This window comes from Canis lupus, chromosome 9 (genome assembly GCF_003254725.2).
Source record: "Canis lupus dingo isolate Sandy chromosome 9, ASM325472v2, whole genome shotgun sequence".
Lineage (NCBI taxonomy): Eukaryota > Metazoa > Chordata > Mammalia > Carnivora > Canidae > Canis > Canis lupus.
In genome coordinates, this window is record NC_064251.1 from 47,307,820 (window position 1) to 47,330,828 (window position 23,009).

A 23,009-nucleotide genomic window follows, 5' to 3' on the forward strand; every position below is an offset into this window, starting at 1 on the left:
GCTTGGCATCTAGAACTCTCGGTCCTTTGCCAGTACCTAATAAACACCATACTTCATGCCTTGCCATTGTCACCCACGCATCCCCTGATGCCTGCTGACGTCTGCCACCGCACACAGTCAGCATTTCGCCTTGGCACGTGGCTCCTTTATGACTTGCTTTCTTTTTTAAGTGGTGGCTGCAGCCCGAATGATGCCACTGTGACATAACGAAACCAAGTGTGTGTTACTGAGGGCAAGCAGGAGTGGAGTCAGTACAACAGAATTTACACACCCAAAAAAGAACTGGCCTTGAGGGATCCCTGGGTGGCGCAGCGGTTTGGCGCCTGCCTTTGGCCCAGGGCGTGATCCTGGAGACCCGGGATCAAATCCCACATCAGGCTCCCGATGCATGGAGCCTGCTTCTCCCTCTGCCTGTGTCTCTGCGCCTCTCTCTCTCTCTCTGTGACTATCATAAAAAAAAAAAAAAAAAAAAAAAAAAAGAACTGGCCTTGAGTTCGGGGACAATGAAATCTGGGTTCCAAACCACAGCTCTGACACTTACAAGCTCCGTGGCCTTGGGAAGTTGTTTAACTTCCTCGAGCCTTAATTTCCCTGCCTGTGAAATGGGCCCAGTGCTTATTCTAATAGGATTGCTCCGAAGAATAAGCAAGATAATGGATTATTTATGAAATTTTTTTTTATAGACTGGCCTTATTCCAAAGATGATTTCAAGCAGTTGAGATAATGTATGTAAAGTGTCTGGCACATAGCAGCAGCTCAATAAGGCATCAGTTCCCTTCCCCTGAGCTTCCAGCAAAGTGGTCACCTTTGGATCCAGGCCCCCATTTCAGGGTAATGCCATCATGTGAAAGAAACACTTCCAGAACTTCCTTGTGAGAAAACTGGCCAAATTCTTGAGTCCCATCTTGGTTTTAACCTAAAAAAAAAAAAAAAAAAAAAAAATCCCAACAACAAAACAAACCCCATTCCGCAAATTGCTCATTCCCTTTATTCACAACACACAGCTTCAAATTACTTTTGGCCTTTTCCAAAAAATCAAACTGACCCTCAAAGGTCAAGGATTGACCACCACCGAGGCTATTAAGAGGAAAATGCTGTGAGATCTGAAGCAATTTTCCAAGAAGGCTCGTCCACTGTTTTGAGCTAGTGCAGCAGAACTGGAATAAGAGCAGGACGCCTGGGTGGCTCAGCAGTTGAGCATCTGCCTTTGGCTCAGGACATGATCCCAGAGTCCGGGATGGAGTCCTGGTCAGGCACCCTGCGAGGAGCCTGCTTTCTCCTTCTGCCTCTGTCTCTGCTTCTTTCTCTGTGTGTCTCTCATGAATAAATAAATATTTTTTAAAAAAGAACTGGAATAAGAGCAAAGCCATCCTCACCTCCCCCCACTCCCACCCCCCACCTCCAGCTCCCTGGCTACCTTGGGACACTTGCAGTCAAAACTTCTTTGCAGGGCAGCCCCTGGCGCAGCGGTTTAGCGCCGCCTGCAGCCCAGGGTGTGATCCTGGAGACCCGGGATCGAGTCCCAGTCAGGCTCCCTGCATGGTGCCTGCTTCTCCCTCTGCCTGTGTCTCTGCCTCTCTCTCTCTAGCTGTGTCTCTATGAATAAATAAATAAAATCTTAAAAAAAAAAAAAAACCCAAAACTTCTTTGCAGGAAAATCCAGCTCCTGCTCCCTGGTCCCACTCTGTGACTCACATGTCCCTGTCTCTGGGGTAAAAGCAGATGTTGCTGCCTCTGAGGAGTGTGTGCTGGGGTGCAGTCAGAGACACTGGGTGTGAGAATAAGGCACTGAGAGGGAAGTGTGGCAGGAGTCTGAGGGGATGAAGTGGCCTCCCCTTGATCTTTAAGGGGTACTGACGAAGGAGCCAGGGATTCTGGGCTGGAGATGGGGTGCTTCAGGGAACAGAGAACAGAAGCTCCCTTGTGCCCACACCCACTTTGTTAGGACAGACCCACAACTCTCCCAGCCAGAGACCTGCTTGACCCTTCCTGGGGCAAAAGCAGGGCAAACTGCCCATGTTCTGAATTTCCTTACCCTCGTCCCCAGAGAGTCTCAGGCCAGAAAATGCCAAAGAACCCACTGCATCCTCTCATTGTGGACCTGCTCCTCCCAAACCCACAATTTGGAAAAATCCCCCACTCCTAGCTAACCTAAAGAAGGCGGCAGGCAGTCCAGTCAGGTGAAAAGACACTAGACTCCAGAGCAGCCAGCTCCATGTGCAAATCGCTCGGATCGCACAAGTAGACTCTGCGGCCTCCCACCTCCAGGACTCAGTTTTCTTGTCTAGGAATAGGAATAATACATACTTGGGTTGGGTGGGGGGCAGGTGGTAGTCAGGAAGGGGGCTTGTAAAGATTACATGAGACTATGAAGGCCTTCCATAAATGGCAGCAAACACTGGCAAGGCCCTTGGGCACAGCCCCATGCCTGAAATGTGTGGCTCCTCTGCTCTCACAGGAAGCCTGGGACCATCCCTAAGCAGACAGGGACAAAACAAGCCACTGAGGCCCACTGAGCTCTGTGAAAGGAGGCAGGGGAGGGAAGCCTCAACAAGCAGAACTGGCTGAGTGAGGACAAGACCTTTGCCCTTCCCTAGCTCACGTCCTAGTGGCTCATCCCAGAGATGAGGGGCTTGACTCTGGCTATGGATGGAAGGACGTCTGCCATAAAGCAAGTAGAGCACCCTGGTTATGCCCAGTTCTCAGCACTGAGAAAACACCCTGTATCTGTATCATCCCTATTAGATGCATTGCTGCAAGATCTACAGTCAGTTAAAGATAAACAAGTCCTTATCCTCTTGCTAATTGGTTCAAATCGATTGACCTTATAAGTGTGTCTAATGTACAACTGGTAAAAGATGGCCTGTATGCCAAGCAACCCGTGCACTTAACTAGCTGTCGCTCAAGCAACTGAACAAGGCACATTAACCCAAATTTCTTAGAACACCTTCTCCTGATAGGCTGCAGAAACAGCGTTTCCCCCATTGGGCTAAATCATTTGCTGGGTCAACAGGCCTGCTTAAAGGCATCGGATCCTATTAGTCGGATGGTGATAATACTAGTGTAGATTCCTTGAGGAGATAGAGGGAGCACCCAGCCTGTGACAAGAGTCCCTAGGCCCTACCCTGCCCTGGTTCAGGCCATTTGGCAGGAAAACGGACTGGGTCCCAAGTGCTGGCACAGGAGGTGCAGGAAGGCAACTTTCCTGGCATGCTCATGATCTGGCTTACATTGCCTTTTGATCTGTTTCCTCACTCAGCCTTTTCCTAGGCAAGCTCAACTGTCTCATTTGAACCCATCTATAAGGCTGGGTCATCGCTGCTTCCCAGGTGGGAGCTGATGTTCAGCTTTTTGTGTTGCCAGTGTGTGGAACGGTCTGGAAACTGGTAAAGACAAAAGACCAGGAGATGGCCTAGAAGCCTTGGCCAGGGTGGGGGTGCATGGTAGCCCTCCCACCTGCCCTCACTCCCCAGTGCCACCCTATGGAGGGCCAGCTGCTGGCCAGGAGTGCCTCTCAGCCCCCAAGGGGCAGCCAGCCACCCCTAACTTTCTGCTCTACTAATAGACCTCAGCTGAGATCCTTCTGAGCTCCCCCTCCTTGGGGTTTGATCCTCACAGCTTTGCCTTATCAGCCTTGCTTTTCACAAGCACTTAAATTCATGAGAAAAGGGAAAAAGTGAAATCAGATAGAAATGCAAGTCTGTTTGCTGTTTTCTCCAATGAAATGGTTCTGGGTAAACAGCAGCCGCCTTTGATGAAATCCCAGCAGGCTTAAACAATAAAGCTGGCTACAAACTCAATCTGGCGGAGATATCAGATCTGAAATTGTTTCAAAAAACATGTCAACATTTTCTAATGCTCCTTAAAAAACTTCCAGGGTTGCCCACTGTGGAGTCTGAGTTGGGGAGATAGGATAGGGGCAACCCCTGGTCTGGGCCTCTGTTCGGTCCCGTGGGACTTTCCAAGGCAGGAGCTTAGGAGCCGGCTACTGGGGGCCCCTCTCATCTGTAGAGGCCTACATGGCCACTTAATTGTCACTGCCCAAGCTGTGCAGGGCACCACTCTCTCTTCTCATACAACACGGCTCCCTCCCATCCCAAACCTGGCCAGTCTGCCTCTATCCTTAATTCCTTAGCTTCTATTCTCCATACTGCAGCCAGCGGAAGCTTTTAAAAATGTAAATCAGATCATGCCATTCCTTTGCTTAAAACCTGTAATGCCTTTGCGCACTGTGCTTAGAATACAGTCCCAACTCCTCCCATAGCCTACAAAACCCTTCGGGATATACCACTGGCTACTTCCCCACTCACGACACTCCAGCCTCTCCAGCCTCCAGCCCTAACCTGGAACACCAGTCTCTTTTCTGCCTCTGGGCCTTTGCACACCCCATAAAAACGGCCAGGGATGCTTCTGCCTCAGCGTATTGTCATGGTTCCCCTCCCTAACCACCAGAGTTAGTGTAGTTCCTCTCCCTGGCCAAACGCATTTTCACATTATAGTTTACTCTCTACACTAAGTTCAGCCACTATCTGAAACTACCTTATGTGTTTACTTATTTACTGTTTCCTCCTTCAGAATGTAATCTCTCTGCAGACCCAGCCTTGTACATCTCCTTGGGTGCAGCTTGACTGGCACGTAGTAGGTGCTCAATAATCATCTGTTGCACGAATGAACAGCAAAGACGTGGTGACCTCTCTAGGTATCCTCCAGGGCAATGCAGCGCTGGAGGCCTGCAGCACACGCCACCGAAGTATTTTGCCAGTTTCTCTATTTGAGGCTGCCCCACTGTGACCATACCCAAGGCCCCTGCAGGCTTTGGGGCCTCCAGGCTTTGGAGGCCAGGTCTGGCCTAGGAACTGGGACGCCCCCCACTTTCACTGCTCCCTTCCCTGGGGTTGCCTCTCCCCCCAACCTCCACCGCACAACAATCGCAAACAAGTACCCTCGGTTCTGGGTGGGCAGGGGCGGGGCGGTGGGGGAGCTGGATCCGATGCCCTCCCAAGGCCTTCTTAGGAGGGCACTGGTCTGCTTGGGTCTGGGGCCCAGGGAGGACGGTGGCCCCCCACCCCCACCCGCCCAGGACGCGATCGATCCCTGCCACTCCCGCCTCATCACTGAGAGCAGCTGCCCGGGCTCGCGGAGGAGCCAGACGGCTGCGCAGGGGGCGGGGAGGCCTCCCTGGCTGCCCGGCCCGGATTAAATATTTACTATGTTTTGTTTGGCCTTTGGGGGAGGGGCGGGGAGGGCGGTCGCATCGATCCCGAGCTGCGGGCGAGGCCGGGGCCGGCGGAGGGCGAGGGCGGCGCCCCGGGCCCGGGCCCCCTGAGCGCCCCCTGGTACCCGCGACCCCTCCCCTCCCCGAGGGTCTCCCCGCGGAGCTCCCCCCGGCCGCGCTGACGCATCCGGGCTACGGCCCCGGGAGCCGCCGCCCGCCCTGGGAACCGTTCCTACCTTTCCGGCGCCGAGACCCGACGGGGGCGGCGAAGACGCCCCGCGCTCGCTGCGCCCGACGGTGGTGCCCGCGGCCCCCGCGACCCACCCCGGCCCAACGCCGTGGCCAGCGCCCGGGTCCCGCTAGGCCGCGCCACCAGGGCCGTGGCTTCCAGCCCCTCGCAGCCCCCAGCGCGCTCCGCTCTCCCATTTGACGGATGGGAAGTGGAGGCCGCGAAGGCTGGATGCGGGGCCAGACCGGTCCACCCCAGAGCCTGGAGGGGGTGGACCTCCGCGGGTCGCCCGCGCTCCGCCGGCGGCTGGCGGCCCTGGGAGCAGAGGGCACCGAAGCGAGGGGCTCTGGGAGGGCTCTGAAACTGCCTGCCGGGGGTAGCCAAATAGGACCCCAAGTCTCTTTACACGGATACACGCACACCTCCTGTCACCCACTTACTATTCCACACACGGAACAGGCCCCACTGGGGGTGAAGTGCAGCCTTCGCCCCACCAGAGCGGCCATGCCCTTCCAGCCCCTCCACTCAGATGTACAAGGTGACAAGGTGACACATGCTCACATGCACACACAAAGGCATGACCGTCCTCCAACAATCCTATTACACCTATGTACACGCACCCTAAAGAGCTGCTTACATCACACTCTACATCTGCAGGGAGATTCGCGCGCCTGTCCACACCGCTCCATCTATACATAGATATGTGTACATATGCCCACATACATGCACACATCAGTAAGGAGTGACCACCCACCATCACGTGTGTGCCCACTAATGTACATACATACATATACAAAGGACTGTCCCATCCCCATACATCCATACATGCACATGTATAAGCTGGCACACACACATTTACACACAAAGAACACCCATCTCTACCTTTGTATGTATTTGCATATACAGACACACACAGAGCGAACCATGCCCTCATCCCATCCCTGCACACACATACAAATGCACCAAGGTGTCCACCCCACTCCATCTCTATACATGTGTGATAACCCCCTACACACACACACACACACATACACACACACACACACAAGAACACATGCATGCGCCGCTGACTACAGGCGCTGGGGAAGAGCTGCAGCCTTCAGCCCTGCTCCTATTTAAAGAGAAGCATTGCTGGAAAGGAACAAAAGCAAAGCCGGCTATAAATAGCCACCTCCCTCCCAGCTTTTCCTGCCCTCCGGCCTCAGGGCCTTGCCTCTCCTCTCCCAGCTCTGGACCACAGCAGCCAAGGCAGAGCTGTCCCCCTGGAATGGCAGTGGGACCCTAGAGGCCAAGTGGCCAAGCACTGACCCCGAAAGCAGGCTAGCAGCTCTGGGCCTGGGTGGGTGCAGGGATAGCAGGGCCCCCATCTGCAGCCAGCCCTGTGTGCAGGTGCCCAGCTCAGAGGGAGGGAGGCCCACTTGGGCCAGGGCTGCTGCCTCAGCAGAACCGAAAGGCTGATAGCTTCAGGGAAAGGAAGGCAGGTCTGCCAAGCATCAGCCACACCTGCCTGGGCACTGGCCTCCCCAGGGCTAGTTCCTGCTTGCATTCATGGGCCTAGAGTTGGGGACACTGGGTGCCAGATAGGAAGCCCCAGAGGGTAGAGGAGAGCATATTGGGGCAGGAAGTGGAGGAGGGGATACAAGTCCACTTTAAGTCCCAGTTCTGTCCCCTCCTAGTCCAGCATCCTTGAGCAAGGCTCCTAACCACACCACCCAGCCTTGGGTTCAACTCCCTCTTCACATGGTGTTGCCAACACTGCATGAAAACAGGTATGCCTGGCAGGCCCTTGGGAACTGTGGAGTACCATGGGATGGGGGAGATTACAGACTGCTCTCTGTGATTGAGAAGAGCTGGATCAAGATAACACTAATAATTTTAGTTTATTCTGTATTTACCACGTGCTAGGCACTGGGCTGGCTTACTTGATCCTCTGTTAGATAGCTAGTTTATATTTCCATTGTATAGGTTGAGAAACTGAGGTTCAGTGGCCTGTTCCAAGGTCATACAGGCTGCTGAAGGGCAAAGCCAGGTTGCAAAGCTCAGCTGGGGCTGTCTGAGACCAAAACCCTCTTTCCTCTGTCCTTGTACTCTGGGGGCCTCAGTCCTCAGGAGCCAGAGGACGGCTGGACTGGGCTGCTTCCCCCAGGCTAGCTTGGGACTGGAACTGGATAGGCTGTGGAGAGGGAGGATGGTGTGGTCCTCGCTTCGGGAGGGCCCCCCCATGCTCCACCACCCACCACTCTGCTCCCCCCTCCCTAGCTCCCTAGAGGGGCCTGACTCCGCCAACCCCAGGGAAGGGTAAGGGAGGGGGTAGGGGAGAGCTCAGGCAGACCTACTTTCAAGGCTTTAATCCTTTTTGCTTAAAGGATTTTTTTTTTGCTTGGGGAAGACTTGGTCTGATCAGAGGAGAGACGCAGGGAGCTGACAAGCTGCAGAGGATGGGGGGTGGTGAGGAGAAAGAAATACATATTTATTACCCTCAATTATTAAAAAATAGATAGTACCAGATTTTAGGTCCTGGCAGACACTGCGGCGGCCTTTGCGCAGTGTCTCTCTTTCTCTCTCTCTCTCTCTCTTTTTTTTTTGTTAATTCTGTTGAGATTGTAATGTGGCTAGCCCGTTAGGAAAACTACCCTGGCCAGTTTCCAGCAGGTGGAGGAAGGCTGGGGTACTGGACAGGTGAGCAGGACCTCCTATTGAAGGTACAGGGAAGGGCCCACACCTTATCTCTGAGAAGGGCAGGGGGTGGGTGGCAGGGGTGTGGGGCCCTGGCCAGCAGGGATCCTCAGATCTTTCTCTCCCTCCATGGCTCTCTCAAGGATCCTGCTCTTTTCAAGGAAGTGGCCAGAGAGAGAAATCCTTTCTGGATTCCTCCCTAGGGAAGGTGACATAGCTTGCCCTGAAGCTTCTGAGGGCTCCACCCAGGGCCGGCTCCCCAGATACACCCTTCTCCTCCCAAGACTGTTAGCCTGTTGAAAAGAGGGTAGGATGTCAGCCTAGTGCAAAGACACTGAGGCATCCCACAGTCCCAAGACCCCCTGCGGCCTGATACACCCCCAGCCTCCCCTACAAGAGGGCAAGGTAGGGCCTAGAACAAAGGAGAGGGGGGTCTACAATGTAGAAAAAAGGCAGAGGAGGCAAAGCCACTGAGGAGAGGACTATGGCGCTCATTTTGGTTCTCAAAGTCCCCTTGGCACACAGTTGTTGAGTAATGGGCATGCGTGATGAAGACAGGGCAGTGGCAGTGGCTCACTGAGGCCTTGCTCCATGCCAGGAAGGTACTACATATCCATGTTGTCAACAATTCTCAGAACCCCTTTAAAAAAAAAAGAATTCTCAGAACCCCAAGAGGCAGGTGGCATTAGCCCCATAGTTCAGACGATGAAACTGAGGCCCAGAGAATTAAAGGCACTTGCTCAAGGTCAGGCAGCTGGAAAGTGGCAGAGCAGGTCCCTGGTTCCCGCCTATCCTGTTCCACAGCCCTTGCTCTCACCTGCTGCAGATACAGAGGGAAAACCTGAGAAAACCAGAAATAAGTTGGAGAGGAACCAGGCAAAAAGCAGTGACTATTTCACAGGTCAAGAGACCAAGGCTCTGGGCTGGGGTTGGGCTTTCCTTTCTGACTGAGGAGACCTTGTTTTGAAGAGAAGGCAGAGGTAAGCTGAGTAGAGGTCAGGGCCTAGGTGATGGGTTGCTGGGTGATGGACTGGATTTCTGGGGTAGCCCCCAACCTCATCTCCTCTTTCTTTTTTTTTTTTTTTTTTTTAATTTATTTTATTTTATTTATGATAGTCACAGAGAGAGAGAGAGAGAGAGACAGAGACATAGGCAGAGGGAGAAGCAGGCTCCATGCACCGGGAGCCCGATGTGGGATTCGATCCCGGGTCTCCAGGATCGCGCCCTGGGACAAAGGCAGGCGCCAAACCGCTGCGCCACCCAGGGATCCCTCATCTCCTCTTTCTAAGCCAATGAAAACCACTTGGGAATGCTTTCCATTGTTCCCCAGCTTCGCCTTAGGGGACTTCTCCCTGACCTGGGGCAGAGGGAGCAGGGAGTTCAGGACAGAATCAGTCTTCTCCAGATGGGGTGGCCCCCTCTGCCCAAAGTGACCCATGTCGACCTGACCACTCAGACTCAGCCCTGGTCACAAAGAGGCAAAACTTCTCAGGGTAGTCAGGCTTGGCCTGCAGGAAGGATGACATAGAAAGTTCTCGCTATTACTGCTAACATTGAGGGCAGCATTGGCAGAGTTCCTGTTGCAGTCAAGCACCAAGAATTTTATCAGGATCGTCTTGTTTAATCTTGACGACCATACAAGTCAGGTATTCTTATCAATGGCCTCATTTTACAAATAGAAAAACTTAAGTTCAGAGAAATCAGATCATTCCCCGGACTTGAACCTGGGTCTGGCCAGATCCTGTGTGCTTAAGCTACCCACCTGGAGGGCTTGTCCACTGACCCCTGGAATGATCTCTCCTTACCAGCCTCCACTTAGCAAGGATAGCCACCAGCACTGTGTGCCCCGCTGCGTTAGAGGTACAGGAAAAGTCTGGGATGGGGTCCTGGACAAATAGGGGCATGTTACCAATGCTACCTGCCAGCAATGCAGCATGCCTGGGGCAATCTAGAGCACACATTACTCCTAATGCTGTGTGATGTTGGGCAAGCCACAGCAGTTCTCTGCACTTCGGTTTTCTCAGCTGAGCTATAAGGTCCCCTCTAGCACCAAATATAAAAAGCCTACAAAACTGTCAAAATCACACAAATCCCCTGGTCCAAACCAGACGCAAGGGGTATGCTCTTCCTCATATTCCATCCTCAGGAGTTTTGGGTGCCACCCTCACCCCAAGGGATTATAACGCCTCTGTATATCTTTCCTTTTGGTTCACCCACAGCCTGCTTCACTGGAGACCTAGGCCACACTCACGGCCCCAATGCACGCATACACTCGCATGTGTGCACACGTAAACACGGACCTGCCTCCTCTCCAAATCACCAGAATCATCAGGTCTAGCTGGCTGCTACTGGGTAGTATCAAGCCCGCCCACCTAAGGGGTGTCACTGACATACCATGATGGCCTCCACACACCTGGCTCCCTGTGTAGACCTTGACATCTCACACTTTTTTCCTTCTCCTACTCAGAAGCCCACACAGCAAATGGGTGTGTGGCACAGGTGTTAGCTAACACCTCTAACAGCAAAAATCTGGGAAGAGCCTCTGTGCACAATCTGAAAGGACAGGTAGTCATTGGATGGAACATTTTGTAGCCATTGTAGCCATTTCTATAGGTTTAGAATTACCAACTTAGAGGGGCACCTGGCTGCGATTCTTGATCTTGGGTTTGTGAGTTTGAGCTCCATGTTGGGTGTAGAGATTAAATAAAACTTAAAAAAAAATTATCCACCTAGAAATTACTTAACCTAGTGTTTGAGATATACTATAGTATACTATAGATTCAACAAGACAGGGTACATTTTTATGAACACAGGAAAGCACACAGGATACCCCAAATGCACCAATCCCAAGTGTGGGATTAGCTTTCCCACACTTCACTCTTTGGGTTGTAGGATTATTGTGATTTTCTTCTTCTGGCCAATCCAATGTTTTCTGTCATGTGTATGCATTACTAGGGAAGTTCAAAAATTTTACTCAGTGTCTGATGAGTAAACCAACCCTCCTCCTCCTGGGAACTTAGGGCTCTGAAGCAATTGGGCTCCCCTCAATCTGCTCTACTGATACACTGCCCCAGGCCAGGAACAGCCAACATGGCCTGTATACAGTCATCAGCTTGCTCTCCAACCTTTCCACTCTGCCTGTCCCTACCAGGCCCTCCTCCACCCACAATGCCTTTGAGCAGGGACCTCCCCTCCTGCCACCTGCGCCATAGGCCCGAAAACACCTTACCCGAAAATCACCCTACCCTAGACTTCACTTCTCCTGGTGTGTGGCTTCTTTCATCAAATGGTAAATTTCCGGGATGGGGATGGATCCTCAGCCTACCACTCACTCCCCACAGTGCCTGGTCCAGAGTGAGAGTTTGATTATTTAGGAAACAACTACAAGGGAGCACAGGGGCTCAAGCCTGGTCAGAGATGATGGCCTAACTGGGGAGAAAAGGCTGATGTATAAATGAAAAAGACAGAACTAAGTTCTGTGTTTCATGCTCAGGGTAAAAGGGAAGGGCTTATGGGAACTGATCTGTGACCTTGTTTTCAGTCTGGGCCATGTTAACAGCTGAGTCAGAAGTATCTGACTTTAATGGGAAAGGGGATCCCTAGACCTACCACTCCTCCTCCTGCCATACTGTTGCTTTGGTTTGTACTTTGGCTCCTCCCCCTAGTCAAGTGGCTGATGAACTTGGGACTGACACCAAGTTCTAGTCCTCTCTCCAAAGGAACCTGACACTACTTCATGGGCTAGACCTCAGAATGCCAGCCCTGTCTATAGCCCCAGAGGCAGCCAGGTATTGTATCAAGAACACTACCACCTCAGGGCATTTGCACTTGTTATTCCCTCTGCCTGGAGAGCTCTTCCCAAGCAAAAGCAGGTCAGATAGCTGCAGAGAGCCCTCTTTCCCTTTACCTAGGCCTCTGTTCAAACGTCACCTTAACAGAAAGCCTTCCCAATCTTTCTAAAATAACACCTCTCTAGTCACCCTCTGTTCCTTAATTAACCCTCTAACAGGCTTTTCCTTTAAGCACCTATCCCTACCCGACAGAATCCAGTTAATTGTTCATGGTCTATTTCCCCCCACTAGAATGCCAGCTCCATAAGAACAGGGGACTTGGTTTTTATTCATTGCTTCATCCTTAGTGCCACGCCAGCAGTAGGCAGGCACTCGATAGTTGTTAAATGTTTGTCAAATGGAGAGACACCTCCCATCCTCCTCTTGGCTGACAGAATAAAAGGCAGCCAGCTCATCTATGGATAGACAATTCATAGGTGGCTGTGATCTACAACATAGAAAAACATGGCTGGCTCGCCTGAGGTCTTCCTTCTGGAAAATAAGGCTGGGATACAAAGAATGTAAGGCAATTAGCAGTGGAGGAGGTGAAAAGCCACCTTGAAGAGCAAGCAGCTCCGAGTGACCATAGTGGTACAAGGTGACAAGTCATGGACAGTGGGGCAGAAGCAGGGGCTGCTGGGTCGGGTGGAAGGAGAGGTGCCACAGAAACATGGCTACTTCCTAGAGCTGCTCCCTTTCCTGGAAGGCTTCTGGAGGCCCAGTCACTCATCTCTCAATAATCCCCCATTTCCAAGGAGCTACCCAGAATCCCTGCAATCAGATTTGTCCATTGAGGGCAGAAATAGCAGCTCACAAGGAGTGGCCGGCCAATTACAGGAAGATGAGAGCCACACCTACCTCCAGGGAGCCCCAGGGCCAACTGCCCTCCCACAGTTTGGAGGCACAATGTCCCCCTTGGCTGGTGCGTTCTCCTAAGTGTGGTCCTGTGAACTACTCTGGCCTCTCTCCCTCTGCTCAGAGATTCTGTTTCAACTGCAGGCTTGGGGCCTGGGCAACAACCCAGGAGCCCACCCACCCTCCCTGAAAGGAAAAGAAGCAGTTTGAAGTAACAAGTCATTTTCATGGACTGGAGAGAAGACAAAACAGATAGTCTCCTCACCCCAGGACCACTTGAGCTTGGCTGATCTCCTCATGTTCAGGCCAGTCTCAGGCAAACATTTCAGATCTCTGAAGCCCAGAGTGCCCACAAGAGGTTTTTATTTGCCACGTAATCAATAGTGCAAAGTTTGTCCCATAAAAATCTGCCAAGGACACCTTAAACTTTTCAGAGTAAGAGTGCTATTTCTTTGCCCAACACAGCTCTCGTCCTGCTAGACATCCTCTGTGGTCCAGCTGGCCCGTCTTTCTGTGCCTCCTGGCTTCCTGGGTCCACAGAGGCACAGAGCTGGGTTACGGTGAGGCAGCAGCAGCCCTGGGCCCTGGATGAGCCACGTAGCCTCTCTGAACCTCAGTGTCCTCATCTGTAACTTGGGCCAATAAGACCGGACTTTTCTGGAATATCTGTGTGGCTCAGCGGTTGAGCATCTGCCTTTGTTCAGGGTGTGATCCCGCCTGGAGTCCTGGGATGGGGTACCACATCAGGTTCCCCATGGGAAGCCTGCTTCTCCCTCTGCCTGTGTCTTTGCCTCTCTCTGTGTCTCTCATGAATAAATAAATTGAATCTTTAAAAAAAAAAAAGACTGGCCTTTTCTGCCTTTAATGAAGCACTGCATGGGAAAGCTGTAAGACTCGGAAAAAAAAAATGTATGTTCTCTTGGTTCCTAGTACTAAAGCCCCAGCCCCAGAGGCAGCCAGGTAGTGTATTGAGAATGCTCCTGCCAAAGGCTGCTGCCTCAGGGCCTTTGCACTTGTTCCCAGGGCCTGCAGAGCTCTTCCCAAGTAGAAGCAGCTCAACAGCTACAAGAGATCTCTTTGTACTTTACTTAGCCTCTGTTCTTTTCTTCTTCTTTCTTTCCTTTTTTTTAAAGCCCTAAGCTATCATGGTTTGATTTTTCTTATGCAAAACAATTCAATTAAAGAAAATGGTGGGGGAGGGGCAGAGGGAGAGAATCCTAAGCAGACTCCGTCCTGAGAATGGAGTCTGACATAGGCTCCATCTCATGACCCTGAAATCATGACCTGAGTAGAAACCAAGAGTCAGACACTCAACCAACAGCCACACAGGCGCCCCACAGAACTATTTAAAAATGAGGTTTTGGTACTACGTTTTTTGGGTTCCAAAACTAGTGATTGTGATTGTGTATGATCATTGAGTCAGCATTTCTAATTAATTCATAAAGACATGACATTATTGATTCAACACTACCCAATGTCACTACGTGCTATATCTTATTTTGTGCAGGATGCTTTTTTGATTGGGTCCTGGTAGTTAATTTGTTGTTGTTGTTGTTGTTGTTGTTGTTTAAAGATTAATTTATTTATTCATGAGAGACACAGAGAGACAGAGATACAGGCAGAGGGAGAAGCAGGCTCCCCGCAGAGAGCCTGATATGGGACTCGATCCTGGAATCTGGGATCATGCGCTGAGCCAAAGTCAGACGCTCAACCACTGAGCCACCCAGGTGTCCCCTGGTAGTTAATTTGATGAGTACATAGTACTCAGAGAATCTGGGCAGGGAAACCGGAAGAGATCCTGTCATTGGCCCCCACCTCCACCCCACCCTCAGGATGAGGGGAGGGAGCTCTTTTGAACCTGGAGCTCCTCCACTGGCAGGAAATGTGTAGCAGATGCTGTGGAGGCCTGCCTATCCCTTGCTTTCACCATTTTAGCACACACCAGCCTGACTTCCAACTGGCAGAACCTGCATTTCTTTGCCTGAGGGCTTTTTCTAGCAGTGGAGCTGGCTTTGCTCACCCACAGAGCAGGCCAAAAGTGGGAGGGGGGGGAATTAATCCCTACACCAGGAACAACACTCAGCCAATGATGGATAGGAGCTGTGTATAAATACCCCTGCTCCCTCCCTTCAGGGAGATAACTTAGAGGTGCATGTCCTAAACTGTACCCCCAAGTTCCCTAGGGGGGATTAAGTTCTGTTGCCCACAGTGTTCATTTGCTCAACCACGGGCCCCTTATTGGCTTCTTTCCTTCTCTGTCTCACTTCCCGACTCACCTACTGGCATTTTCTAGGATGCCTCCCAAATATACGCTTGAATCCTTATTTCAGGCTGCACTTCTGAGAAAATCTTTGGAGGATGATGGAGGGGCAGGAGAACTCATGGCAATTCACCATTGGTTTAGCCCCACTGGAAGCAAGAGGGTGGGGGAGCTCATTCTTGATGTTGGACAGGCCAACCTCCTGGGACAGAGAGCAGATCTGGAGGGATAGGGGGCAGACAGTAACCAGTCTCCTCCTGGAACCTACCTTCCAGTGTGGAGGGTAGAGGATATAAAAGTAATTGCAATAACATAGGCTGAATACAGACCGGGAAGCCACAGGATATTATGGGACATCCAGCTGGGAAGTCGGGACCACCCCTTGAAGAAAAAGAAATCTCCACAGGTGTTTTAAGCAGGGGAAGGGATGAGAGCAGGTGGCATTGTAGAATATAGCCACAGAGCAAAACCTGGATTGAGTGAAGGCAATAGCGGTGGCAGGTTGCTGCCCATAAGGTCAGGGAGAAGGCAGTCGGGCTAGGGTGGAGGCAGGGAGGGGAAAGGGCGGCACTCTGAGATGGAATAACGGGGAGGGGTGGGGTGAGAGGGTTCATGATGGATACAGTCTTGAGGAGAGGGGGCCTGGGAGGTTGATGGTACCAGACATCATGATGGGGGGAAATGGGGAAGGAGTTTCAGACCCCTCCCCAGAGGTGAGCAAAGGGTGAGACAGCAGCACCCAGGGCGATGCCTGTGGAGGTGCCATGTTTGAGGATGGCAAGAAGTGCTGGAGCTGGCAAAGAAGGCTGCGATGGAGCAGCCTGCTCTGTGGGCAAGCAAATTAGGAGAAAGACCAGGGGAGCTGCCATCAGGGAAGCCAAGGGGAAACTACGGCCAACAGTCAAATGCCACCAGAAGGTCAGATGAGGAAGACGGGTGGTAGGGTCAGTGTCAAGCCTGAGCGGTGACAGTCGAGTGACAGAGGACACAGCCTGAAGTCTGGGTTGAGAAGTGAGGTGGGAGGTGAGGGCTAGGAGATGCCAAGTGTAGACAGCTCCCCTCAGAGAGCTAGGTGGTCACAAGGGGTCCAAAAGGAGCTGTGGGAGACTCCTCAGTCTCTACATTGGAGGGGCTGTCAGGGTGTCAGTGAGGTCAGGGTTAGAGGCCCCTCTCCTCCGCTCTGACCAGGGCCACTGACGCTATCTTTTTTATATTCTGGGCTCTGACAGTGGGTATTATTTGAAAAAAACCTGTTCTATTTCTGAAAAACATTTCAAAAGCCATCAACCTAGTCATATTACCGATGGAGAAACTGAGGTCTGGAGAGGAGGAGGGAACATACCCCAGAGTCAGCCACAGGGATGGAACCTAACACAGGCCTGGGACTCCAACTTTGGTATTTTTTCTGCAACCCCATGGCCCCTAGGAAGAAAAAGCCATGGCCAAGCCAGAGCCAGGGTCACACAGAGCCACGGTTAGAGGCAGAGCCTGGTGGCCAGTGAAAACAGAGACAGACAGGAGAGTAAACACAAAAGGGTGTGCTGCAGGCAGCTCATGCCAAGGAGGTGGCCCGCAGTGCAGAACAGCGCCGCCTTCCCCCACGTAGGGCCTGCCCGGGCTGCCCAGCACTGGCCATGGAGTGACCTGGAGGGCCCTACTGCCCCCTAGGCCGGCTGGCCCACTGCTCGGCACGCTCCTTCCTTCTCCCTGCCCGCTCAGGCAAGCCCATGAATAGAACATGAAAGGCAAAATCTTCTAAAAGAAAAAGCAGCTCCCTGGTAGGAGTCGCCCCACTAAATGTCAAATACAGAACAAGGCTTTCTGCCTTGTGTGCTTCTCACTAATGGAGGCACCTTAGCCTCCATATCCCCATCATCCAATTTCCCTATAAATAAATCATTGTAAGAAAAATGCCAATTTTCCCCCTAGGGCCTCATGAATCTCTCTATATAACCATATGTAAAGGCCCCCTTCACTATGGGTTGGCACAGATGCCCAGAGAGAGATGGCAAACTGCTTGGGCAGTTTTAGAGGCAGAAACCAACCCTCACACCACCTCAGTGGGCTGAGAGTTGGGAGCCCAGCTTTCCTCCTGACTTGGGAAGACTTCGGCGCAATTTCCTGTACACCCACCCTGACTACACTGCCATGGCCCTCTGGTATCAGCCCAGGAAGCTGCCAAGAGGCCCATCTCCAGGGTCTGCTGTGGCCTGTCCCTGAGAAGACATAGTGTGCCCCACCCCACTGGGGAGCCACACGCCAGCTCCCCAAGCTCAGTTCCCGCCATGTGGTGCAGAGCCCTGGCCAGCTCACTCCTGGAGGCCCTCCACGGACTAGCTCGTCAGCCCAATGATGGCACCAATGCCGTGCTAGAGGTGCCCACGCGGGCTCCAGGACCCGTGGGTTGGGTGCATGCACCAAGATTCTCTGCCTCAACTCATCATCTTTCTTTTCCAAACCACAGGGGAAACTGGCCTCTGGAATTCAACCATGGCTGGAAAAGGGGCAAGGAGAAGTCCGCTCTGGACAGTTCTGAGCTCTGCAGTTACATTCCAGCTAACAGACTAGGGCCGGGCCCTAGGAACACCATCCCAGGAGTGAAGGAGAACTCCAAAAGTGGGGGGGGCAGCCTGTCAGCTACCATCCCCATGGGCCATATCCTGGGGCTGTTGCTTCCCATACAAGCACCAGCCAGTCTGAGTGTGGCTGTGTTAACAAGTCCACCAGGTTAGCCAGGAAGAGCAACACATGGGGAAGGCCCAGCTCCCAAATAAATGGTGTTCCAGCCTTTCTCAAGGGCATGAAAGCAGGCAGGACGGTACTGGCCCACTATGCCATCTCTATAATGAAGACACTGCAGCAGGAAGCGGCAGGGAGTGGGTGAGGGTGTGACTGCCCAGACACAAAGAAGGGTAGGGAAAAAGAGGACAGGTGAGACCCTGGCTCAGTCCTGGGGCCCCAGATCCCAGCCAGAGACACTCCTGGAGGTACACCAGAAGGGGAGCACATGGGAACTACCAGGGAGTTCTGTAACAAGATACACAAATGATTCATCAGTGCCCAGCACCCTGCAAAACAAATGTCATGTAAATTCAAGGCAGATGGGCATGTGAGATAATGGAGCTTAGGGGTTAAGAGATCAAGGGAAAGAGCATGGTGGCAAATGGATCTGGTATTGCATTGTGACTCAACAATGTGCCAGCTGAGTGACCCAGGGCAAGGCACTTCATTGGTCTGTGCCTCAGTTTCCATATCTGTAGAGCAGGGACCAGTACAGACTGACCTCAGAGGGTGATTGTGGAGATTACATGGCATAAAGCATGGAGTACACTTAGCTTGGCCCATCAGTAATTAATTATAAGCAGTTACTGCCAGTGCATGGACAGGGACTGGCACAAGTGGATCCTTGCTACCCCTGTCTCCAGCTAGCATGTATACCTCCTCCTGGAGGGGCCAACCAGGCATGCTCTGAGACCCAAGATGGTTCAGCTTTGCTCTAGTGATGGACACAAAGTCATTGTGCCTCCTCTCCCCAGTTCAAAGGCATCCAAGGAGGTCCCTGCTCTGGGCCCCCTCATCTAGGAGCTCATGTCTCCCTAGGTTTTGTCCCAGGCCTTGAGGAAGCTCTCACCCCAAAGTCTCTACCCCACTCCTCTTTCTGACTCACTTCTACTCAGGGTGGCCTGGCCAGCGCACCCCGAGAAAGGGCTGCTTCCGGCATTCTGCGCGGAGGTCCTGCCTTCTGCTGTCCCTGGAGGCTCTGTTCCCGTTTCGCCAGCTATTTTGCTTCCTTGGCCATCTGTTCCCTCCCTGTCATCTCCTCTCTGCTTTAACCTTAACCACTACTTTGCTGCAGATGGTACCAAACAGATCTGTTCTTGACATCCTTCACGATGCCTGCCCCCTCCTTCTCATCTCCAGCAAGTGAACTTCTCTGTCCTTTTTCAGGCTGTGATTCCAAAGTTTGGAGCTGGATTCACCCCACAAACCTCAGTCCTCAGTTTCATTTGCTGTCAACTCTGCCACACAGGTCAGAGGACAGACACCCCCCTTTCCCCTGTCTTTTCCTCTTCCTAATGAGACTTCCCCTATTCAAACTTGGCCAAGAACCTCTCCTGGCATCAAGTCCACTGTCTGCTCTAGCTATCTACTTGGTGTTCACAAATAGTGCCCTTGAACCCTCCAGAGGGCTCAGGATCAGTGGCCTGAGACAGAGATTAGAAACTCCAGGATAGCTTCCTGAGGTGCAGGAGCCAGTGTGCCCATGCTGGGAGTTTGCATCCTGAACAGTTTCTCTGTAGAAAATGGGCCTAGGTGGTGCAGCGAGGACTTGGTCGTGCATTTGCATGACAGGAATTGAACCAAAACACATTTGCTATGTGATCTGAGTTCACGAGGGAAACGGTGCACAGCTCTCCTTGCTTTTCTTCTGGCTACTGGTGAGAAAATGCAGGCACGAGCTTTATTTAGCCACTCACTTTGCCTCTCTTCTTCTATTCGTATGTCTTGGGCTTCCCCTAAAATTTCTCCTTTTGGCTTCTCTTTTCTGGCATAAGGACCAGGAGCTTTGAGGAAAGAAGCATCCCAGAGGCTCCCAATGAAAGAAACCATTTCAGTGACACTGGTTCCAACAGGCTAGGCTGCATTCCCTGGGTGGGATACAGTGAGGCTAGGAAGACTCATTTCGTTTCTGCACCAGGATTTGGGATAAAAAAGCCTCACAACTCAACCCTTCCGAGCAAGGCTCTTAGATTTCCCCTTTACACACCTCCTCTGCAGCAGAAAGAAGAGTGTCTTGGCTATCCATGGAATACTCCTCCCTTCTCTTCTCTTGCTAGAGCTAAAGAGGACCATGAGGCACGTACCTCCAAGAAAGGGAGCCTACTGACACCGGGCCACCTGGATACTCTCAGGTCACCTAGGGAACCTCTGAATTCAAATCAACCAAGCACTGACAACCCCACGGTCCCTTCCTCCCTCTGCCTCCCCTTCTTCACACAAAGGAGACCCAATCCAGCCACCAGGCCAGCCCATCTGCCTATGGAAACCAAAAGAACAAAATGATTCTTACTGGATTGCAGGCCTTAATCTAGCTCTTGCTGAATTATTCAAAGATGGCATTAACTTATAAATGAGTGTGTTTGACTGATTTTGTGGTTGATATACAGATAAATTCTAATGAAAGACAGCTACAAGATTTTAAATTATTAATTAGACTGCCACTTAACAAAGCCTATTTGGCACTCTATTTCCTTGCTTAACAAGACAAAAACTTTAAGGATAGGTTCTGTATTAGCCCAGAGGCTGTTGATTTGCATTCTGTTTTTATAGCTCTAAAAATGAAAACCATAGATCCTGACCTTAAGCAGGCCACTTCTGGCAATGCAAAACCCCCAACAAGCTGTCCTTTCTTCCTGGATGGTGCTAGGTGGCTCTGGGCCTGGCTTGCCCTGTCTGCCTCTCATTTCTGACCAGAGGCTTGCTTTTTATATCCCTGGTTCTGCCAGGGTAGGCCAGGAGATAGAAAAGAGGGCAGACAGCTGCTGAAGCCTTCAACTACCAGCACTGGCAGCAGCAGGATCCACTGACAACTCAGGCTGTTCTGGTTCACAGAGGTGTGGCTGTGGCCACTAGAATCCTTTCACTAAGAGAAACAAGGTAGCACCCTCAATTCCTAAAATGTCCTGCCAGGAGAAAGCACCCAGCTTGCTATAATAAGACAACCAGAAATCAGAGCAATGACCCTTATGATCCAATGCCTATACCCGCCTTCTTCCTCTGGGGCTTCAGACTACTGAGCCTCCTAACTCTGCAAAGTACTACTCCATCATCAAGACCATGAGCCTAACCCTTTTACAGAAAAGTAAGAGGGTTTTTCTCTTCCATCCTACCCTCAGAATCTAGGGATGGTTGCTCTTTGCTTTTTTATTATTTTTTTTAAAGATTTTATTTATTTATTCATAGAGACACACGGTGGGGGGTGGGGGCAGGGAGAGGCAGAGGGAGAAGCAGGCCCCATGCAGGGAGCCCGTCGTGGGACTCCATCCTGGGTCTCCAGGATCACACCCCAGGCTGTAGGCGGCGCCAAACCGCTGCACCATGGGGGCTGCCCGCTCTTTGCTTTTTTAAATCCCTTTCCAAACAGAGATTATGAAACTCCCTCAGGTCCAGGACCCTATGCAGGGCTCTGCAGCTGATAGGCAGGGAAACTGCAACAACTGTCTGAACTTACCCTATCACATTTTTGCTTGGAGCTTTGGGGAATAATTCAAGCAACAGAAACTTCAATGGCCACCTCCCTTGGCATTAGCCTCAGGCATACCTTTGGCTTTGAGCACACACCTAGAATCCATCCACACAGAGAATCCCAGTGTCCTGTATATGTGTATCAAAGAAACAAGTCCTAGGGATCAGGACCAGGGGCTGAGAGAGAAGACTGCCCAGCAAAAGACCAAAATAATAGTCCTTTGCCCACACAATGTACCAGCATCAGGCTGCAGGGCCACTGGAGCTGAGCCTCGCCCAGCAAATGGGCTTTTTTGCTCTGTTTTCCTCAAGCCATCCAGGTGGAAACCTCTTTGATGGTAGAACTGGTCTCACCAACCAAGCCATGCAGGAAGGGAAAAATAGCCTAAGTGGTGAATACATGACTGCCAAGCGTCCAGTGACCACCTCTGAAACAGAGCAACTGAGCCTTCTCCACCTGGAGAGGCCCCCAGAATGCACTGGGCTCATCCTGGGTTGGGTCTCTGGTAGCAAGGATGGGGGAGAAAGGCTCCTGGAGGCTGCTCAAGCCACCCTGGGTACCTAAGCCAAGTAAATAAAGTACACGGGCTGCGTTGTGGTTCATTTTTAACTATAAACTGCCCAAAAAGACCAAAAAGAAAATGAGATGTCAGTTCCCCTCTATTATCTCCACCACAGACCCAGTAACCCCAACATGGTGGTCTCTTAAAACTGCCTAGGAAACCTTACTCACCAGGGCAAGTGTACACACTCCAGGTCCAAACTTCTCAGGCCTGGACCTCTACTCGGTTCTGTAAAAATTCACCCTCTGTGTGCAGAAACTGACCAGCACCGCTAGCTGCTGAAACGACTTTAAAGTCCCTTTCTGCAGGGAAAAGGAACTCGAGTGTATCAGTGAAGAGGTTTCTCTGACCGGCCGCAGAGACTTTTCCCACACACAGAAAGAGGCAGTGAGCGTTTCCCCCGCACTGCCCCAACCCACGAGGAAGACACAAGTCACACACAAGTTTGTGACTATTGACACGATGGGGCAACCGAGGCTTCCCGGTAGCAGGCCTGAGCATGCCAGGACCACCACATAGCCCTTACTGCGTCCAGTGAAGGTGTGGTTTCTTCACCCACCCGTCCCACCTGCTTGTGGGGTCTCTTCCACAACCCCCACAGCTGCTCCGCCCCGCCTATCTTGGGGCTACAGGGACTCCGCTTCCCATTCCTCCGCCATCTCCCCCTGCCCGTTTTCTCCTTCCCCATCCTACTGTGAGGTCAGAATCCTGTGCTTACGACACCTCGGTCTGTTGCCATGGAAACAGGGGCGGATTAAGGCAGGAGCGCGGAGCGCAGGGATCAGGCCCCTCAACTACCTGAGCTCCCGCCTCTGCCAGCTCCCGCCTCTGCCAGCTCCCGTAGGGCCCGGGCAGCCAGACGCTGCCGCCGCGGCTCGCCGTCCACCCGGCCCGGCCCAGAGACGACAGGGTCCCGACGAGCGCCGCAGCTCGCCCAGACCTGGGAGGGGCGGGAGGCAGACGCAGAGGCCGGGGCAGCGGGAGACCGGGCTTGCGGGCTCACGGCGTGGTCACCTGCCCTCCCTGGGCCCTGGGGACAGCTCCCCGCGCGGCAGCCACGTGGGGGCGCGGCGGGACTTCCCCAGCACCCGCGCCAACTTTGCAACGCTCTTCAGTGAGCCGGGCTGCGGCGGGG

At 52.2% G+C, this 23,009-nt stretch overlaps 1 protein-coding gene and 1 long non-coding RNA gene across 2 annotated transcripts in view; both read right to left on the reverse strand.

Moving 5' to 3' along the window:
* Positions 1–23,009, reverse strand: part of RTN4RL1 (reticulon 4 receptor like 1) — a 72,096-nt gene that overhangs the window by 47,905 nt on the left and 1,182 nt on the right. The window lies entirely within an intron of this gene.
* LOC112677562 (uncharacterized) lies at positions 480–22,760 on the reverse strand. Its single transcript, XR_003147072.3, has 3 exons — positions 22,443–22,760; positions 22,045–22,176; positions 480–916 (listed from the first exon to the last, which is right to left on the reverse strand). It is a non-coding gene; the product is annotated as an uncharacterized LOC112677562 (long non-coding RNA).